The sequence below is a fragment of the Phyllobates terribilis genome, unplaced genomic scaffold, assembly GCF_046119375.1.
Source record: "Phyllobates terribilis strain yellow unplaced genomic scaffold, ASM4611937v1 Scaffold_1__5_contigs__length_1240528914, whole genome shotgun sequence".
In the NCBI taxonomy this organism is placed as follows: Eukaryota; Metazoa; Chordata; class Amphibia; order Anura; family Dendrobatidae; genus Phyllobates; species Phyllobates terribilis.
This window is the reverse complement of record NW_027362761.1, coordinates 603,891,515-603,912,375: the sequence shown is the minus strand read 5'-3', so window position 1 is coordinate 603,912,375 and position 20,861 is coordinate 603,891,515. Positions and strand designations below refer to the sequence as shown.

At 45.1% G+C, this 20,861-nt stretch overlaps 1 pseudogene; it reads left to right on the top strand.

Moving 5' to 3' along the window:
- Positions 1–8,716, top strand: part of LOC141272249 (uncharacterized) — a 67,687-nt pseudogene extending 58,971 nt beyond the window's left edge.
- Positions 8,717–20,861: the final 12,145 nt, after the last annotated feature.

Sequence of the window (20,861 nt, the reverse complement as noted above, 5' to 3'; positions counted from 1 at the left end):
TCATCCTGATAGGAAATCCTTGTGAGAATAACGGTTCATCACTAAATTGTAAAAAAGAAGATATCTGGGAGCACTCTAATGGAGAAAACCTCATTACCCTTCCTGCACCTCCTGGACTTCACATCACTTCACTTTCTTATAATCCTCCTGATCATGAGGAACCCTCTCCTGAGCAATCTCGCATTGTTACCACAATTCCAGGTGACCCAGTGGATATACGATTTCAGTGTGACAAGCAATTTACTAAAAGCTCAGATTCTTTAACACAAAGAAAACACAAAGGAGAGAAGCCATACTCCTGTTCAGAATGTGGGAAATGCTTTACATATAAATCAAGATTTGTTAGACATGAGCGAGTTCACACAGGAGAGAAGCCATTTTCATGTTCTGAATGTGGGAAATGCTTTATAGATAAAAGGATTCTTATTAGACATCAGAAAATTCACACAGGAGAAAAGCCGTATTCATGTTCAGAATGTGGGAAATGTTTTACAGATAAAGGGAATCTTATTACACATCAGAGAATTCACACAGGAGAGAAGCCATTTTCATGTTCGGAATGTGGGAGGTTCTTCAAACTTAAAGGGACTCTTATTGCACATGAAAAAATTCACACAGGAGAAAAGCCGTATTCATGTTCAGAATGTGGGAAATGCTTTATAAAGAAAGGGAATCTTAGTGACCATCAGAAAATTCATACAGGAGAGAAGCAATTTTTATGTTCAGAATGTGGGAAATCTTTTATATATAAATCAAATCTTGTTAAACATCAAAGAATTCACACGGGAAAAACCTTTTTCATGTTTACAATGTAGAAGGTGCTTTCCAGATAAATCACAATTTGTTAAACATCAATGAATTCATACAGGAGAAAAGCCGTATTCATGTTCGGAATGTGGAAAGTCCTTCACAGGTAAAGGAAGTCTTATTATACAACAGAGAATTCATACAGGAGAGAAGCCATTTTCATGTTGACAATGTGGGAAATATTTTAGAAGTAAATCAGATCTTGTTAAACATCACAGAATTCACACAGGAGAAAAGCCGTTTTCATGTTCATTCTGTGAGAAATGCTTTACAGATAAATCAAGACTTGTGACACATGAGAGAAGTCACACAGGAGAGAAGCCGTATTCATGTCCAGAATGTGGGAAATCTTTTATAAATAAATCAAATCTTTCTGCACATGAGAAAATTCATGCAGGAGAAAAGCCGCTTTCTTGTTCAGAATGTGGGAAATGTTTTGGAAGTAAATCAGAGCTTGATAAACATCAAATAATTCACACAGGGGAAAAGCCGTATTCATGTTTACAATGTGGAAGGTGCTTTACAGATAAATCACATCTTGTTACACATCAGAGAACTCCCACAGGAGAGAAGCCGTATTCATGTTCAAAATGTGGGAAATGCTTTACAAAAAAGTCAACTCATGTGCAACATGAGAGAAGTCACACAGGAGAGAAGCCATATTCATGTTTAGAATGTGGGAAATCTTTTATATATAAATCAAATCTTGTCAAAATGGTATATAGTGGCGCTAATGAGTCTCCCTGGATGCAAGATCTGAATGAAGATTCATACCACTGGGGAATCTGGAGTCCAATTCCAGAATCCACAAGGCTTCTCTGGGGTGTACTTTTTATACCAATCTCCTCCCTTAGCTGGTCTGGTGACATATTCAATACCCACAACTGTAGAGTGATTAAATCCCTATTGTGTTGTATGAGATGTTGTGATGCTGCAGATGTATTACGTGTTGTGGGGCCAAGAACGTCCCTAATGTGTTCCCCAATGCAGTGACTTGAGGTTCTTACCGTGCACCCCACATATTGCAGTAGACAAGCTTCACATTGTATGGTGTCAATGACTTGTGGAGCTACAACTAATGAGATGTCCAATATTATAGGGTTTATTATGTTTAGACACAACAACCTAATGCCCAAGGCAAAATATAGAAAGTGGGGTAGGTACATGTGTTACAAACCAAAAAGAAATGAACACCCCTTAAAAGTTAACTTTTATTAGATTATATTAACACAAACACTATCCTTTAAAATAGGTATCTGTATATTGGGGTAGGGTGATAGGGTAAATATATATATATATATATACACTGCTCAAAAAAATAGAGGGAACACTCAAGTAACAAATCCTAGATCTGAATGAATGAAATATTCTCATTGAATACTTTGTTCTGTACAAAGTTGAATGTGCTGACAACAAAATCATCAATGGAAATCAAATTTATTAACCAATGGAGGCCTGGATTTGGAGTCACCCCCAAAATTAAAGTGGAAAACCGCACTGCAGGCTGATCCAACTTTGATGTAATGTCCTTAAAACAAGTCAAAATGAGGCTCAGTATTGTGTGTGGCCTCCACGTGCCTCTATGACCTCCCTACAATGCCTAGGCATGCTCCTGATGAGGTTGCGGATGGTCTCCTGTGGGATCTCCTCCCAGACCTGGACTAAAGCATCAGCCAACTCCTGGACAGTCTGTGGTGCAACGTGACGTTGGTGGATGGAGCGAGACATGATGTCTCAGATGTGCTCAATCGGATTCAGGTCTGGGGAACAGGTGGGCCAGTCCATAGCTTCAATGCCTTCATCTTGCGGGAACTGCTGACACACTCCAGCCACATGAGGTCTGGCATTGTCCTGCATTAGGAGGAACCCAGGGCCAACCGCACCAGCATATGGTCTCACAAGGGGTCTGGGGATCTCATCTCGGTACCTAATGGCAGTCAGGCTACCTCTGGCGAGCACATGGAGGGCTGTGCGGCCCTCCAAAGAAATGCCGCCCCACACCATTACTGACCCACTGCCAAACCGGTCATGCTAAAGGATGTTGCAGGCAGCAGATCGCTCTCCACGGCGTCTCCCGACTCTGTCACGTCTGTCACATGTGCTCAGTGTAAACCTGCTTTCATCTGTGAAGAGCATAGGGCGCCAGTGGCGACTTTGCCAATCCTGGTGTTCTGTGGCAAATGCCAAGCGTCCTGTATGGTGTTGGGCTGTGAGCACAGCCCCCATCTGTGGATGTCGGGCTCTCATACCACCCTCATGGAGTTGGTTTCTAACTGTTTGTGCAGACACAAGCACATTTGTGGTCGGTTGGAGGTCATTTTGCGGGGCTCTGGCAGTGCTCCTCCTGTTCCTCCTTGCACAAAGGCGGAGGTAATGGTCCTGCTGCTGAGTTGTTGCCCTCCTACGGCCCCCTCCATGTCTCCTGGTGTACTGGCCTGTCTCCTTGTAGCGCCTCCAGCCTCTGGACACTACGCTGACAGACACAGCAAACCTTCTTGCCACAGCTCGCATTGATGTGCCATCCTGGATGAGCTGCACTACCTGAGCAACGTCTGTGGGTTGTAGAGTCCGTCTCATGCTACCACGAGTGTGAAAGCACAACCAACATTCAAAAGTGACCAAAACATCAGCCAGAAAGTGTTGGTACTGAGATGTGGTCTGTGGTCTCCACCTGCAGAACCACTCCTTTATTGAGGGTGTCTTGATAATTGCCAATAATTTCCATCTATTGTCTATTCCATTTGCACAACAGCATGTGAAATTGATTGTTAATCAGTGTTGCTTCCTAACAGCACAATAGACAATCACAATACAAAAGAAAAGAAAAGTACAATAGTGCTATTAGTTGTGTAGGCCATAAAGATAAACCTCAAAAAAGGTCTCAAGAGACCATGCAGTCATCACACCAAATTCTAACGCAATAATGCCACTAAATATACAAGAAAATAGGTCAGATGTTACAATATTAACAAGGTATAACTAAAGCATTATATATTCAAAGTGGCCAAGATAAAGAACCATGTCGGTCCTAATATTATATAATACACCATCAGTGTCTAGTTTTATGTTACAACTAGTCAAAACAAAGGACTTATCTGTTGTCCATAGATTCAGCGTTACCCAGATCAGATAGTCTCCGGATATGGGATGATGTAGCCTGTAGCCAATATATCCAGAAATGCACATCCATGGTACCACAAGTACCAATAGTTCCGTTCCAACGCGTTTCTCCCCCTCCTAGTGTAGGGTTCATCAGGGGACCATGTTAAGGGGAAAGGAGAGACACCAATGTGTCTCACAGTCCACAAATGTCCAAGCCCGTGTATAGGTATGCACCTTCAGTTCATATAGCTACTGGTGCACGCCAATTCATGAACTGAGGCATGGAATGCACCAGAGGAGGCAGTAGGTTAAAGGATAATCCATCCAGAACCAGTTGGAACGCATGTTGACGTCATTTCCGGTGCGCTGAATACTGTGGAACGCAAAATGTGCTCCACAGGACGTTACTTCCGGTGCACGAATGATGTGAAGCGCTTAAATGACGCAACTTCCAGTGCGCGATTGGTGTGGAACGCTAAATGCGTTCCAGATAGCATAGCTTCCGGTACGCAAGTAAAGGGAAATGGAAATGCGCTCCACATGATGTCTAAGATGCGCCGATGCCATAGAGCACACTAGAGAAAAAGCAATTAAAAGAAGGGAAGTCACTTAAAGCTTGTTTTTTATAGGACACAGAGCAAGTTCCATACAATATAAAATTGAACACTGCGTTCCTAAGGGCTAATATGGCCCAAAAAGGGAATACCAATATTCATCGAGCTAATAGTCCCCTGATGAACCCTACACCAGGAGGGGGAGTAACGCGTTGAAACAGAACTATTGTTAATATTGTAACATCTGACCTATTTTCTGGTATAATTAGTGGCATTATTGTGTTATAACTTGGTGTGATGACTGCATGGTCTCTTGAGACCTTTTTTGAGGTTTATCTTTATGGCCTACACAACTAATAGCACTATTGTACTTTTCTTTTTTTGTATTGTGATTGTGTATTGTGCTGCTTTTTAAAGATTAGTGCTTAAAATTTGAGTGATATGTACCTGAACATATTTACTGATTAATAACACTGATTACATCTACTAGTGTGTATTCTACTATACCAATCCCCTTTTTTCATATGGGAGAGACTGATAACATATTATTTTTTCTATAATCAACTCAGCTTGGTATAGCCTTTACCAGAATCTGGACTCTACATCCACTCATTTTTATACATTTGTATGTGTGTATAGGCTAATTTAGGATCAATAAGGGAATAAGGGTCAGCGACGTGGAGCGGGGGGCACCAACACATCTCTCTAAGGTGTTAACCACCCGCTGGTAGGCAGGGCACAGCCTTTCCAGGGTATCCAGGGGAAAGTTTGCCTGTGTCTTTATACTCACCCTACCCCAATATACAGATACCTATTTTAAAGGATAGTGTTTGTGTACTATTTAGTTTATACTTTTAATCTAATCTAATAAAAGTTAACTTTTATGGGTTTTTTTTCTTTTTGGTTTGTAATTTATTATGTTTAGTAGATGCAGACATTTTTGCTTTGTTCACAGACTTGCACAAACCACATTTATTTCTCCCACATTCAATGAAACCTTTGGTGTTTGTCATCCACGTGTCAGTTGGGTTTCTTGTTGCTGGATCCTTCTCAGTGTATAACATAGGTAAATGTTTTCTGGTAATATTCACTATATTATAGGAATCGTCACTGCAGCCAGTATTGAATGTAACTCTAGACTGATGGATGTTTCCTTCTTTGTGCGTTTTCGGTAATGTATGAAATATTGGACATTGTGGGTGATTTTCCTTTAATCTTTCTATTTGTTTGGCATTAAGTACACCCAATGCCAAACCCTCCTCCAAAAGACAATGTAAGGGGGTATTGAAAGAATTAGTATGATCTCCATCAAGAGTGCGGCATATATTAGTATCGTCATCCATGTTCATAACCTCCGGCTCATACAACCCACTATCCAGAGCTGTAATCGAACCCCCTTTATCTGCAGCTCTAATGACTTTATTAGGGCTGTGCTCAGGGCCTTATCTGGCATTCATGCTGCCCTAGGCACTTTAAGTGGTCACGCCACCTACTGGTAATTCATACTAAAAGTGCTCGTACTCCTTAGTTCCGGAGACACATACGTACACCCATTATAACCTATAGGCTGTGCACATGTGCACGCAGACCGGACATGTCCGTTTTTTGCTGGCAGCTCGGACATCAATATGTCCTGTACACAGATGACAAAGTGTGACATCCGCACACACGTCTGTGTGACACGTGCCGGAATAGATTGCACATCTAACACCTAAATATCTGTCATTTCTATTCTGCAAAGATCGAGATAGATGATAGATATCCGTGAGATATATAATTAGTGCCGTGTGTGTAGTTTACTGTACTTGTGTTTAGCTAATAAATTAAAAAAGCGATGTGGAGTCCTCCCTATTTTTGATAACCAGCAAAGGTAAAGCAGACAGCTGTGAGCGGATATTATCAGGGTGGGAAGGTCCTCGGTTATTGGGCCCTTCCCAGCTTAAAATTACCAGCCCTCAGCCGCCTCAGAAATGGCGCACCAATTCAGGTGCTTTGCACGGCTCTTCACGATTGCCCTGGTGCGGTGGCAATTGGGGTAATGGTGGTTAGGGTTGATGATAGCTGTGATTTGTCAAAAAACACAGCTGTCTTCAAGACCTCAGGTTAGTAATGGAGAGGGAAAGGAAAGAGATCCCGGCACTCACCTGTAGTCAATCATATATTTTACATCAGCAAACCTGCAAAACGTTTCAGCTCCTCCAGAGCTTTTGTCAATTGTGGGTAATCACATAGAAATACAACATTTATATAGAAAAAAACAAGGACATGACATCACAATAAAATAAAAAATGAAGAAAACCACAAATTCATATAATCATATTAGTCTCATTATATAAAATATATATACACAAAAATGATAAAACATCCATAACAAAGTATATTAGCAATCAAATAAAATATTTAATTTTACACCAATACACATTGCCACAAATATGTCTCATATATAGGAAATGCAAAAAAAAAAAAATAATCGTACCATTTAACTCGTACCCAGCACTGAGCGACAGCTGTGACTGCGCCCGGGAGTGAAACTGACAGCCGGCTCAGCAGTGCATCAGTACAGAGCGACCGTCACTCAGTGTCGGGGCGCAGTTACAGCTGTCGCTCACGGTGCTGCCAGCGGTGACTGTGGCCACGCCGGCCCGTCTGTGTGACTGTGGCCGCGCCGGCCCGTCTGCGTGACTGTGGCCACGCCGGCCCGTCTGTGTGACTGTGGCCGCGCCGGCCCGTCTGCGTGACTGTGGCCGCGCTGGCCTGTCTGCGTGACTGTGGCCGCGCTGGCACGTCTGTGTGACTGTGGCCGCGCTGGCCCGTCTGTGTGACTGTAGCCACGCCGGCGCCTCTGTGTGACTGAAACCCGGTGGCTTCTGGGAGGAGTGACGTTCATTTTTTCCTGGGTGCGGCCGTTTTAGTGCTGCGGCCGGGCACCTTCATAACGATATTATCTGCATGTTTATAGCGTTATCTGACCTGACAGCTTCCCTTTAAGCGGAGCAAAGGAATCTGTACTGAGAACAGTGGCTGATCTGTGGGAAGCCTCTTATAAACAGGAGGTGCTCAGCAAATGATGTGGATTTATGGGCAAAGAATCTCTGGTCCTCAATATTTCCATATCTTCCCTGAGTTGGGTGTATGCAATAATAGCTGTCAATCACTAACTGACTGGACTCCTGAGCCATGAATAATCATAGAACTCAACCTATTCTTTTTTTTTTTTATAATTTTTGTTTTTTTTATCCCTGCAGCCATATGAGACATTTATTTTTATTTTTTCTGTGGCGCAAAAGTCTCTATATCGTGTGTGGTCTCTGGAGAAAGGTAAAATCATAATAGAAAATATGGTATCACTGTCGGGTCTCTATGATCAACCCATGATAATTTATCACAAAAAGCAAATATTTTAATGAAAATGTGCAGGCTGGAGACCAGCCCACGTGATGTCATCCAGGGGGGTTTGGGCAGGCCTCTCCCTTCAGCATAAAATAGTCTGCTGAGGTTGGAGTAGTATTCATTGCGGGAGTTATATTTATTATAGCAATGGATCCTGTTTAATAACAGTCAAATCATAGGAGAGCTCCCCTCCAGCTATATTGAGTGGTCACTGCGAACGTATAGTAAGTCTTCTTTAATCCTGTGTAACTGCTTATGTATTGTATTGTCCACTTTTGTAAAATCTTGTATATTTTTCCTAAACACTGCTTCCCTTTTGTAATAAATGTAATAGTCCTGTTTCTTTTGTGCTGTAATCGTTCCCTCCCCCGAAGCCATACACTACCAGAATGCAGGCGTCCGCCCAGGCCTGTATTATATTTCAAATCTGGACGGTGGTGGCAGTGAATAATATTAATAATCGGGCTATTGTGAAGCTGACAGTGACCATATGGGGGGCTTATACACATATTCTATGAGAAGGAATCCGGAGGTGTGTCGCCATACACTCACTGGTCGGTTGCCGATAGCTCCGTAGTGAGTAGTGGGGACCGTGTGATCGCGGATCCCTGACGAAATCCTGACAGAGTGATAGCAACGGAGAGATATTGTGTGATCTCCCTGGTGTCGTCACTGTGGAATACCTGACAAATTGGTTGCAGCAGTGGGATATTACAGAACATCAGTGGCTGGATTGAGCAATCATTCCGGTCACTGAAAACTTGCACGGTCCTTGTGAGAATTCCTTGCAGAGTTTTAAGAAATCAGACGCAGTGTTTTAATATTTTTTTATCTGGAACATTCCCCGTAATTTTAGTCTCTAATGGAGGTTAAGCAGACGGCTGGGGCAGATGTTTGAAGCCTGGGAAGGGGGTAATACCCACGGAGCTTCCCAGGCTACTAATATCAGCCCCATGCTGAATACCTAGCCTTTACCAGCTATTAAAATGGGGGACCCCCCAAAAAAATGACGTGGGGTCCCCCTATTTTAATAGCTAGCAAAGGCTAGGCAGACAGCTGGGGACTGATATTAATAGCCCAGGAAGGGTGCCATGAATATTGGCCCCCTCCCAGGCTGGAAACACCAGCCGTCAGCCGCCCCAGAAATGGCGCATCCATAGGATGCGCCAATTCCGGCACTTAGCCTCGCTCTTCCCACTGCCCTGTAGTGGTGGCAGTGGGGTAATAGGGCTGGGGTTGATGTCACCTTATAATGCCAGCTGACATCAAGCCCAGATTAGTAATGGAGAGGCATCTATAAGACACCCACATTACTAACCCCATAGTGAAAGTTAAAAAAAACACAAACACCCAGAATAAAGTCCTTTAATTGAAATAGACACACAATTCTTTAATGTTCTAAATTAAACCATACTTACCATTACGCCCATTCCAGCTGAAGCCAATGTCTTCTGCAATAAAAGTAAAATAATAAAGCAACCTCATCCTTACCTTTCCATGGTTCCCAGGACAGCTTCAGCTCTGCTACATTCACATGACAGGCTGGATCGCAGCCGAAAGCTGCCATCCAGCTTGCCATGCCGCAGACACTGAGAAGCACAGGCATGCTTGCGCTCCTCAGTGTCTGGCTGTGACGGCATCCAGATGAGCCGAGTTCATGTCCAATTAACTCAGCTCACCTCATGCACGTCTCTGACAGCATGGGAGAATTCTCCTGAGCTTGCAGTGAGCACAGGAGAATTCTCTCACGCTCACCGCATGCGCAGGAGAATTCTCCCACGCTGTCAGTGACGTGCATGAGGTGAGCTGAGTTCATTGGACATGAACTCTGCTCATCTGGATGCCGTCACAGCCATAGTTAGTAATGGGAGTGTCTTATAGACATCAGCTGACATCAACCCCAGCCCTATTACCCCACTGCCACCACTACAGGGCAGTGGGAAGAGCGAGGCTAAGTGCCAGAATCGGCACATCGTATGGATGCGCCATTTCTGGGGCGGCTGACGGCTGGTGTTTCTAGCCTGGGAGGGGGGCCACTATTCATGGCACCTTCCTGGGCTATTAATATCAGCCCCTTGCTGTCTGCCTAGCCTTTGCTAGGTATTAAAATAGGGGGACCCCACGTCATTTTTTTTTGGGTCCCCCAATTTAAGAGCTAGTAAAGGCTAGGTATTCCGCTGGGGGCTGATATTAGTAGCCTGGGAAGCTCCGTGGGTATTATCCCCTTCCCAGGCTTCAAACATCTGCCCCAGCTGTCTGCTTAACCTCCGCTAGAGACTAAAATTACGGGGAACCCCACGCCAATTGTTTTTTAAATAAATCCTTTATTTTAACACTAAATGACAAGTACAGTAACCAACACTGTCACTGTACTTATTATATATGTGACTGACCTGTTTTTATCTATCTAATCTATGTGTGATGCTCTATTCTTTCTGTTCTAAATTGTCGGGTACCGGTGTATGCCGCTGATGAATTGCCGGCCGGCTTTTTTAAAGAGATGGGTGCATGAAAATCGAGGGCACTACTGTGTTCCAATTGCCCTGCTATGTTTTTCATGCACCCTCCTATATACCCTGCCTGCCTATATATTCTACCTGCCTGATGTTTAATTGAGCTCCGTTCCCATCGATTTGGGCAATTTTTGACCTTCTGCAGACCGCTGGGGGGGACCGCCAGAAAAATGCTCGAGTTTCCCATAGACTTACATTGGGCTCGTTGCTCGGGTCGAGCACCCGAGTATTCCAATGTGCTCGACCCGAGCTTCGAGCACCCGAGCATTTTAGTGCTCGCTCATTACTAGAACCTGTACATGTTTGGTATCTACAAACTCGTAAAGACCTGGAGAATAATGATGGCAAGTCAGTTTTAGCATTCAGTGAACGTGGTAAAAAAACAAACAAACAACTGTAGAATTGCATTTTTTTTGCACTTGGAATTTTTTTTCCCGTTTTCCAGTACACGATATGGTAAAACCAGTGATATCGTTCAAAAGTACAACTTGTCCCGACTGAAAAATAAAAATGTTATGGCTTTGGCAAGAAAGGGAGCAAAAAACGAAAACTCAAAAACGAAAAATGACCCAAGGGTAAAGGGTTAATCTATCTCTGCTATATGTTAACTGTTGAATTCCATTCAATACTCCCTGATGTATGTCTGTCCTTTCCTCACTGTACACTTTATCTGATGGTTAAAGATGTTAAGTGTGTGGAGTTATTTCACTCCACCGTTATTCAGGGCAGGAGTCAGGTAACTCACACTTTAGACTCTCTTTTAATTATGTGCTTAACCCCTTTACAGCCCATGACGTATTAATACGCGTCTGTGCCCTGGGACTTAAGAGCCTGACTCATATTAGTACATCATCGCGATCGCGCGCACACAGGCTGTGCGGGCGCGATCGCCGCCGGGTGTCAGCTGATTGTCACAGCTGACACCCGGTACTATGTGCAGGGAGCAGTCCCGCACTGCTCCCGGCACATTAACCTCCGCAGTGCTGCGATCGAAGTCGATCGCAGCATTGCGGTGGCTAAGGGGAGGTGATCGGTATACTCACCTCCTCTTCCGGCCTCCAGCGATGTCTGCCGCGGCTTCCCGGGTGTTGCCATGACGACCCGATGTCGTCATGACAACATCCAGGTCACCAGACAGCAGGTAGATTCTTTGGTCATGCGCAAAACAATCTTCTCATTGTGCAGCACTGACTGCCTGCATGGCACAGGGATGGTGCTCCATTCCTGTGCTATGCAGGCGACGAGAATAGAAAAAGTGAAAGTCCCAGAGTGGGACAAAGTAAAAAAACTTTCAGAAAGTGAAAAAAAAAAAAAAATAAATAAATTGTAAAAATATAAAAAAAAAAAAATAATAATAATTTACCATAAATAAAAATATAATGTACCCATCAATAAATATTATTATGAAAAAAACAAAATAAAAGTACATATATTTGGTATCTCTGCGTCTGTAACGACCTGACCTATAAAACTGTCCCACTAGTTATCCCCTTCAGTGAACACGGTAAAAATAAAAAACTAAGCAAAAAACTATGCTTTATCATCATACCGCCAAACAAAAAATGGAATAACAATCGATCAAAAAGACGAATATAAATAAAAATGGTACCGCTGAAAACGTCATCTCGTCCCGCAAAAAACAAGCCGCAATACAGTTCCATCATCCAAAAAATCAAACAGTTATAGCTCTCAGAATAAAGCGATGCAAAAAAATTATTTTTTCTATAAAATAGCTTTTATTGTGTAAAAGCGCCAAAACATAGAAAAACAATATAAATGTGGTACCGCTGTAAACGTACTGACCCGAAGAATAAAGCTGCCTTATCAATTTTACCACACGTGGAGCAGAATAAAAAAAACACAATTCCTGAATTGTTGTTTTTTGTTTATTCTGCCTCCCAAAAGCTGGAATAGAAAGTGATCAAAAAATGTCACATGCCTGAAAATGGCACCAATAAAAACGTCAACTCTTCCCGCAAAAAACAAGCCGTCACATGACTCTGTCGGCCAAAATATGGAAAAATTAAAGCTCTCAAAATATGGCGATGCAAAAACTAGATTTTACAAAATATGTCTTTTAGTGTGTGACAGCTGTCAGTCATAAAAACCCGATATCATTCTGGTATCTCTTTAATCACACCGACCCGAAGAATAAGGTCGTCTAACCACTTATACCGCACGAGGAAGGTCGTAAAAAATAAACGCTAGGGCTGGGGTTGGGGTTAGGGTTGTGCTAATGTTAGGGTTGTTTTTTTTTTCAAAAGTAAAAAAAAAAAAAGAAAAGATGACGATATGGCAACTAGTGTTGAACGCAAGTGCTCGCTACTTGAGTTTGCATCGGGTGCTCGGGTATGCATTGAGTATCGCGGGTGCTCGAGTCTCTGCCCCATATGCTTCGCGGCCAAAAAAACCTTGCGGGGATTGTCTGCCATGCACGAGCGATCCCCGCATGTTTTTTTGGGTGTCTAATAACCGTGAAACATGCGGGCGGGGACTCGAGCATTTCACTTGAGCACCCGTGATACATGGTGCATACCTGACTACCCGATGCAAACTCAAGTAGCGAGCACTTGCGCTCAAGACTAATGACAACTTATTCAATATGATAACCTAATGTCATCAAATTCTGTGTCGTACCTCTGGGTTCAAAATGTTCACTATACCCCTTCATAAAATCCTTGAGTGGTGTAGTTTCCAAAATGGGGTCACATGGGGGGTTTCAACTATTTAGGCACATTAGGGGCTCTCCAAACGCGACATGGCGCCCGCTCTCGATTCCAGCCGATTTTGCGTTCAAAAAGTCACACAGTGCTCCTTCCCTTCTGAACTCTGCCGTGCGCCCAAACACTGCATTTTCCCCACATATGGAGTATTGGCATACTCAGGAGAAATTGCACAAAAGTTTTTGGGGTCCATTTTCTCCATTTTTACAATCTAAAAGTCAAATGGCGCTCCTTCCCTTCTGAACCCTGCCGCGCGCCCAAACAGTGGTTTTCCCCCACATATGGGGTATCTGCTAACTCAGGAGAAATTACACAACAAACTGCATAGTGCAATTTCTTCTGTTACCCTTATGAAAATGCAAAAGTGGGGGCTAAAAAACATTTTTGTGGGAAAAATGTGAAAATGTTATTTTTACGGCTCAATGTTATAAACTTCTGTGAAGCACCTGGGGGTTCAAGGTGCTCACCACACATCTAGATAAGTTCCCTGAGAGGTCTAGTTTCCAAAATGGTGTCACTTGTGAGGGGTTTCCACTGTTTAGGCACATCAGGGGCTCCCCAAATGCAACATGGCGTCCGCTAATTATTCAACCAAATTTTACATTCAAAAAGTCAAATGGCGCTCCTTCCCTTCCGAGCCCTGCCGTGCACCCAAACAGTGGTTTTTCCCCACATATGGGGTATCTGCGTGCCCAGGGGAAATTGCACAACAAATTTTGGGGTCCATTTTTTCCTGTTACCCCTGTGAAAATAAAAAAAATTGGGTCTAAAGTAACATTTTTGTGAAAAAAGTTAAATGTTAATTTTTTTCTTCCACATTCCAAAAATTCCTGTGAAGCACCTGAAGGGTTAATAAAGTTCTTGAATGTGGTTTTGAGCACCTTGAGGGGTGCAGTTTTTAGAATGGTGTCACTTTTGGGTATTTTCTGTCATAAAGACCCCTCAAAGTGACTTTAAATATGATGTGGTCCCTAAAAAAATGGTTTTGTAAATTTTGTTGGAAAAATGAGAAATCACTGGTCAACTTTTAACCTTTATAGCTCGCCAATAAAAAAAATTTTGGTTCCAAAATTGTGCTGATGTAAAGTAGACATGTGGCAAATGTTATTTATTAATTATTTTGTGTGACATATCTCTCAGATTTAAGGGCATAAAAATTCAAATTTTTGACCTTCTGCAGACCGCTGGGGGGGACCGCCAGAAAAATGCTCGAGTTTCCCATAGACTTACATTGGGCTCGTTGCTCGGGTCGAGCACCCGAGTATTCCAATGTGCTCGACCCGAGCTTCGAGCACCCGAGCATTTTAGTGCTCGCTCATTACTAGAACCTATACATGTTTGGTATCTACAAACTCGTAAAGACCTGGAGAATAATGATGGCAAGTCAGTTTTAGCATTCAGTGAACGTGGTAAAGAAACAAACAAACAACTGTAGAATTGCATTTTTTTTGCACTTGGAATTTTTTTTCCCGTTTTCCAGTACACGATATGGTAAAACCAGTGATATCGTTCAAAAGTACAACTTGTCCCGACTGAAAAATAAAAATGTTATGGCTTTGGCAAGAAAGGGAGCAAAAAACGAAAACTCAAAAACGAAAAATGACCCAAGGGTAAAGGGTTAATCTAACTCTGCTATATGTTAACTGTTGAATTCCATTCAATACTCCCTGATGTATGTCTGTCCTTTCCTCACTGTACACTTTATCTGATGGTTAAAGATGTTAAGTGTGTGGAGTTATTTCACTCCGCCGTTATTCAGGGCAGGAGTCAGGTAACTCACACTTTAGACTCTCTTTTAATTATGTGCTTAACCCCTTTACAGCCCATGACGTATTAATACGCGTCTGTGCCCTGGGACTTAAGAGCCTGACTCATATTAGTACATCATCGCGATCGCGCGCACACAGGCTGTGCGGGCGCGATCGCCGCCGGGTGTCAGCTGATTGTCACAGCTGACACCCGGTACTATGTGCAGGGAGCGGTCCCGCACCGCTCCCGGCACATTAACCTCCGCAGTGCTGCGATCGAAGTCGATCGCAGCATTGCGGTGGCTAAGGGGAGGTGATCGGTATACTCACCTCCTCTTCCGGCCTCCAGCGATGTCTGCCGCGGCTTCCCGGGTGTTGCCATGACGACCCGATGTCGTCATGACAACATCCAGGTCACCAGACAGCAGGTAGATTCTTTGGTCATGCGCAAAACAATCTTCTCATTGTGCAGCACTGACTGCCTGCATGGCACAGGGATGGTGCTCCATTCCTGTGCTATGCAGGCGACGAGAATAGAAAAAGTGAAAGTCCCAGAGTGGGACAAAATAAAAAAACTTTCAGAAAGTGAAAAAAAAAATAAATAAATAAATTGTAAAAATATATAAAAAAAAAATAATAATAATTTACCATAAATAAAAATATAATGTACCCATCAATAAATATTTGAAAAAAACAAAATAAAAGTACACATATTTGGTATCTCTGCGTCTGTAACGACCTGACCTATAAAACTGTCCCACTAGTTATCCCCTTCAGTGAACACGGTAAAAATAAAAAACTAAGCAAAAAACTATGCTTTATCATCATACCGCCAAACAAAAAATGGAATAACAATCGATCAAAAAGACGAATATAAATAAAAATGGTACCGCTGAAAACGTCATCTCGTCCCGCAAAAAACAAGCCGCAATACAGTTCCATCATCCAAAAAATCAAACAGTTATAGCTCTCAGAATAAAGCGATGCAAAAAAATTATTTTTTCTATAAAATAGCTTTTATTGTGTAAAAGCGCCAAAACATAGAAAAACAATATAAATGTGGTACCACTGTAAACGTACTGACCCGAAGAATAAAGCTGCCTTATCAATTTTACCACACGTGGAGCAGAATAAAAAAAAACACAATTCCTGAATTGTTGTTTTTTGTTTATTCTGCCTCCCAAAAGCTGGAATAGAAAGTGATCAAAAAATGTCACATGCCTGAAAATGGCACCAATAAAAACGTCAACTCTTCCCGCAAAAAACAAGCTGTCATATGACTCTGTCGGCCAAAATATGGAAAAATTAAAGCTCTCAAAATATGGCGATGCAAAAACTAGATTTTACAAAATATGTCTTTTAGTGTGTGACAACTGTCAGTCATAAAAACCCGATATCATTCTGGTATCTCTGTAATTGCACCGACCCGAAGAATAAGGTCGTCTAACCACTTATACCGCACGAGGAAGGTCGTAAAAAATAAACGCTAGGGCTGGGGTTGGGGTTAGGGTTGTGCTAATGTTAGGGTTGGGGTTAGGGTTGTTTTTTTTTTCAAAAGTAAAAAAAAAAAAAAAAAAAAAAGATGACGATATGGCAACTAGTGTTGAACGCAAGTGCTCGCTACTTGAGTTTGCATCGGGTGCTCGGGTATGCATTGAGTATCGCGGGTGCTCGAGTCTCTGCCCCATATGCTTCGCGGCCAAAAAAACCTTGCGGGGATTGTCTGCCATGCACGAGCGATCCCCGCATGTTTTTTTGGGTGTCTAATAACCGTGAAACATGCGGGCGGGGACTCGAGCATTTCACTTGAGCACCCGTGATACATGGTGCATACCTGACTACCCGATGCAAACTCAAGTAGCGAGCACTTGCGCTCAAGACTAATGACAACTTATTCAATATGATAACCTAATGTCATCAAATTCTGTGTCGTACCTCTGGGTTCAAAATGTTCACTATACCCCTTCATAAAATCCTTGAGTGGTGTAGTTTCCAAAATGGGGTCACATGGGGGGTTTCAACTATTTAGGCACATTAGGGGCTCTCCAAACGCGACATGGCGCCCGCTCTCGATTCCAGCCGATTTTGCGTTCAAAAAGTCACACAGTGCTCCTTCCCTTCAGAACTCTGCCGTGCGCCCAAACACTGCATTTTCCCCACATATGGAGTATTGGCATACTCAGGAGAAATTGCACAAAAGTTTTTGGGGTCCATTTTCTCCATTTTTACAATCAAAAAGTCAAATGGCGCTCCTTCCTGTTATGCACACGCCCGGACTGACTGGCGTGTGCGGGTGTTGTGGTTCCACTGGACCATGGACCGGAGAGTGCCTGGAGGGGCGTGAATAAGTATCTGGCCGATCCGACCAAGGTGGCACGACGGCATACGACGCCAGTGCACCAGGGAGAAACCGGGCAGAGGGACCAGGTGCTACTCCAGGTCAAACTCCGGACATGGGGGTTGACCCACACTGGGATTACTGGAACAGGCAGGTTAGGCTGGCACAGACTGGTGGATGTAAGCAAACACGGCAGGTATGCAGATGGGTGGATACAGGCGAGTATGCAGGCAGGGAGGTACTGGCCGAAAGGACGGGCTGGAGCACAGAAAGGTTAAGACCCAGTACAGACTGGGTCACAGAAACGCAGATGCGGTAGACAACCACAGCAGAGAGGGAACGCCCAAAGCGGTGGGCAAGAACAGAGCAGGACGGGGCTGCAGGAGCAGCGAGCACAAGCAGGGCAGGACAGGACTGCCGGAGCAGCGGGCAGAAGCAGGGCAGGACAGGACTGCCGGAGCAGCGGGCAGAAGCAGGGCAGGACAGGACTGCCGGAGCAGCGGGCAGAAGCAGGGCAGGACAGGACTGCCGGAGCAGCGGGCAGAAGCAGGGCAGGACAGGACTGCCGGAGCAGCGGGCAGAAGCAGGGCAGGACAGGACTGCCGGAGCAGCGGGCAGAAGCAGGACAGGACTGCCGGAGCAGCGGGCAGAACAGGACTGCCGGAGCAGCGGGCAGAAGCAGGGCAGGACAGGACTGCCGGAGCAGTGAACAAAAGGGTCAGAGCGGAGCAAGGCTGCCGGAGCAGTGAGCAAAAGGGTCAGAGCGGAGCAAGGCTGCCGGAGCAGTGAGCAAGGAGTCAGAGCAGGACGGACAGGGCTCTGTTCACACGGAACAGACAGGAAGGGAAAGGCAGAGCCAGATACCCACAGGGTATTTGCAGTGAAGTAGCAAATGGACCACAAACTCACAAACGGGAGTACAGAGACAACAAGCAGGAGTTAGGTACGAGTTCAGACTCTGCAGAAAAAGGAAAGGAACGGACATAAAGGCAAAACAGGTAAAGGATAGGAGAGAGTTCAGACTGGAACTGAGTGTACGAAAGAGACCGACACTGCAGCGGGATACAGGAGCGGGTCTGGGAATACGGCCCCCAGAGAGGCGGGACGAACAGGCAAGGAGCGTGTTCAGACAGGACAGACAAGATACAGGAACGGATCTAGGTAATCGGCCCCTAGAAGGCGGGAGGAACAGGCTAGGAGCGTGTTCAGACAGGCCTGGAAATACAGCCTCCAGGAAAGGCAGCAGGCAAGAGTACACAGACAGGACTCAGTTCAGACACGGGAACTGACACCGCAAGGCAGGAGACATAGACAGGACTCAGTTCAGACAGGAACAGATACCGCAAGGCAGGGACACAAACAGGACTCTGTTCAGACGGGAACAGATACCGCAAGGCAGAGACACAAACAGGACTCTGTTCAGACGGGAACAGATACCGCAAGGCACAGACAGGCAGATCTAGGAATACGGCCCCTAGAAGGCGAAAGAACAGGCAAGAAGCGTGTTCACAAGAACAGACCACAGTTCAGACACAGAACTGGAAAACAGGCAGGAAAACAGGAAAGGACCTGGCATGTCAGAGACAAAAAGCCGACTGACAGGACACAATGCTCAGGCGCCATCTTGAGGAAGAAGGTGGTATAAATACCCAAAGATGGACAGCAATAGGCTGAAGGTGCAACAGGGGCGTGTCCGCAGCAGGTACAAGAAACAGGAAGTTCAGCGGGCGTCGCCCTATGCAGCCAAAACAGACAGCAAGGAGGGAAGCCAGAGAGACATTCTGGACTGGAGATCAAGTGCGCGCTCTTGCACAGTGGGAGATGGACCACCATGCAAGGACGCCGCCAGGTATGTTACAGTACCCCCCCCCCCCTTACGCCCCCTCTTCTTCAGGCCTGCCAGAATCTTTCACAGGGAATTCGAGGACCAGTCGTTCACTTCAAGGAGATCACTTCCACTGTCCACAGGAAAAATTGATCTCATCTGGTTAGCTAGGATGCTACCTCCTATCCAGCCATCCTTAGCAACAGACGAAACGGGTGGAGTACCAGGAACAGCACACAAGGAAGTCTCTCTCCACATATTTTCAGGTGGCACCCCAGAGGGTACAGGAGACAACTGGAAGTCCCTCACCGGGTTGGAGGGGGACAGAGACTTGGGGGTAATCTCTGCTTCGAGGTACATCTTGTCAAGCTCACAGGAAGAAATAGACGGGTTATCAGGTACATAATGAGGAAAAGTCACTGTCTCTTTATTATCTGGTGGTACCCCGGAGAATTCAGGAAACAACTGGAGGTCCTCCGCCGGGTCAGAAGAGTGCAGAGGCTCAGAGAAAACATCTGCTTCAGAGTACACTAGGTCGGACTCACTGGAGGAAGCAGGCGAGGTATCGGGTACCGAGTATAGGAAAGTCTCTGTCCATTCACCACCAGATGGCACCCCGAAGGGTTCTGGAGACAACTGGAGGTCCTCCGCCTGGTCATAGGGGTGTAGAGACTCAAGGGTAACCTCTGCTTCAGAGTACACAAGGTCGGACTCACTGGACGAAGCAAGCGAGGTATCAGATCCAGGATATAGGAAAGTCTCTGTCCATTCACCACCAGGTGGCACCCCGAAGGGTTCTGGAGACAACTGGAGGTCCTCCGCCTGGTCGGAGGGGTGTAGAGACTCGGGAGTAACCTCTGCTTCGGAGTACACTAGGTTGGACTCACTGGACGAAGCGAGCGAGGTATCAGGTACAGAGTAAAGGAGAGTCTCTGTCCTTTCGCTACCAGGTAGCACCCCGAAGGGTTCTGGAGACAACTGGAGGTCCTCCGCCTGGTCGGAGGGGTGTAGAGACTCGGGGGTAACTACCACTTTGTTGTACCCATTGTCAGGCTCGCAGGACGAAGCGGACAAAGTATCGAGTACCGAGTGTAGAGAAGTCTCTCTCCATTTGTCATCGAGTGGTATCCCGGAGGATTCAGGAGGCAACAGGGGGTCCTCCACCAGGTAGTAGAGGTGCACAGACTCAGAGGTAACCACAGCTTTGGAGCATCCTTGGACATGCACACCGGTTAAAGTGGGTGAAGCATCTGATGCCGGGTGCAGGAAGTTCTCCTGTGTGGAGTCTGGATGGGCAGAAGTCTCTTCGGGCAGGAGAACCGGAGCACTACCCACGCACATTACCCGTTGGGGCTTCTCCGGGATACAGGGAGATGAAGCTTCAGTAGGGACTTCAAGGTTGGGGTCAGGAGGTCTCAGGGAGGACAGACCCTGGCGTGACGGCTTGCCTCTACGTCTAGCACGTCTGGACTGCCTCTTGAGGTTGGGAGAAGTATTCCGGAAAGCGTAGTCACCCTGTGAGGATTCTGCGTGGGCAGTAGTCTCATTGGGCTGGAGGACTATTGCGCTACCCACACACATTACCCATCGGGGCTGCTCCGGGATATTGGGAGGTGAAGCTTCAGCAGGAGCCTCCGGTTTAGGATCATCGAAGACCATTAGAAAGGCCACCAGGAAGGCCATTAGGTCCAGGAGGATTGGATCCTGTGTTTCATATAGGGGGTTGATCCATTCCAAGGCATCACCCGCCAGGTAAGACATAATGAATGCCACCTTAACCCGATCGGTGGGAAAACATAGAGGGTAGAACTTGAAGTGTAGCATGCATTGCTCCACAAATGCACGACTTTGTCTTGGATCC